This window comes from Mastomys coucha, unplaced genomic scaffold (genome assembly GCF_008632895.1).
Source record: "Mastomys coucha isolate ucsf_1 unplaced genomic scaffold, UCSF_Mcou_1 pScaffold9, whole genome shotgun sequence".
NCBI lineage: Eukaryota > Metazoa > Chordata > Mammalia > Rodentia > Muridae > Mastomys > Mastomys coucha.
In genome coordinates this window covers 89,031,844-89,033,309 of record NW_022196915.1, presented here as the reverse complement: position 1 = coordinate 89,033,309, position 1,466 = coordinate 89,031,844, and positions in this window count along the sequence as shown.

Sequence of the window (1,466 nt, the reverse complement as noted above, 5' to 3'; positions counted from 1 at the left end):
TATGTCGTCTATATATGCATGGTAGCATGGTCAAATTCCCAGTAGCCTGCGCAGTAAAGACATCTGAGTTCTTCCCTTCCTGCTAGATGCTGTCAATTGTGGAGAGCTACATGTCAGCGTTTGTATCGCACTTTTTAATTTTTTTCTTCGGTTGCTTCCTGTCTAAGCTGTTATTTTTCGGTAGCAGCAGTTGTGGTGGGGTAGAGGGTTGTCACAGAAACCTTCTGTGTCCCTCCCTCGCACCGGCGCATCTTCCATACAGCAGGAAAAGTAGCCTTTTTGCTCTTCTCAAGCAGAGACCACGCACCTCTACACAGTTTCTGGAGACAGCACAGATCACAACCTACCTCTCAGTTGCAGTAGGACCAAGGGCTCAGACAAGGCCCTCAGAGGTAGCTCGAACCGTGAATATCAACATGGCCTCTGGTGGCAGAGCAAACGATTCCAGCAGCTGCATAGCCCGTGGACATCAACATGGCCTCAAGCAATAGCATAGACCACAAACATCCACATGGTCTTTGGTGCTAAAACAGACCAAGAATATCAACCTAGACCCTGGCTGCAGTAAGATCACGGACCCAGAGATGACCCTCAGGAGCGGCATGAACCCAGACATCACCATGGCCTCAGACGGCAGTGTAGGCTACCCACATCAATATGGTCTCCAGGGGCAGCTCGGCCTGGTGACACCAAAATGGGTTCAGGCTGCAGCGCAGACCACAGAGATCTATATGGCCTTTGGTGATAAAGTGGGCCACGGTCATCAACACAGACCCCAGCTGCAGTAGGACCACGGACCTAGGCATGGCTCTCAGCAACAGTCAACATGGCTCCTGCACAATCCATGGATACCTACATGGCCTCAGGCTGTAACACAGACTAGTGACTTCCTGCATGGCTCTCGGTGGTAACATGGGCCACAGACATCAATGAGACCTTCCCCGGCTGGCGACTTTTTCACCATCAGCCCAGCTAGCCAAAGAGGAAGTTTTATGATCTTTTTTCTGGTCATCGTGTGTCAAAAAAACAGTCTATATAGTTACCTTTTAATTGAAACTGACTTTACTTTTAGAGTTGTTTCCAAACTTCCCTCTGTGAAGTGGGTGTATGGGGACCTCAAGGCATTCCACTGGGGCAGAGTTTCTAACTTAGCTTGGCTATTGGCATCACCTGAAAAGAACTGTTTTATAAAACATCTGTGAGTTTTATTTACATAATCCCCTAGGATCATAATTGTCTGGTACTGTTTGTATTCTAGGCAGAGATTTTTAAAGCCCTTCCCTCCTCTCCCTCCAGAGTATTTTAATGTACATTCAAGGTTAATAACTACCATTCCCTTAAGAAGAATCTCTACCCTTCTGCAATGGGCATGTGAAAGTGTAAGAATACAGAAACTCATGATGGTCAGTGACTCGCACAGTCCTGGGATAGGATGGCTGCTCAGAGGAGTGATGGTCAGTGACTCG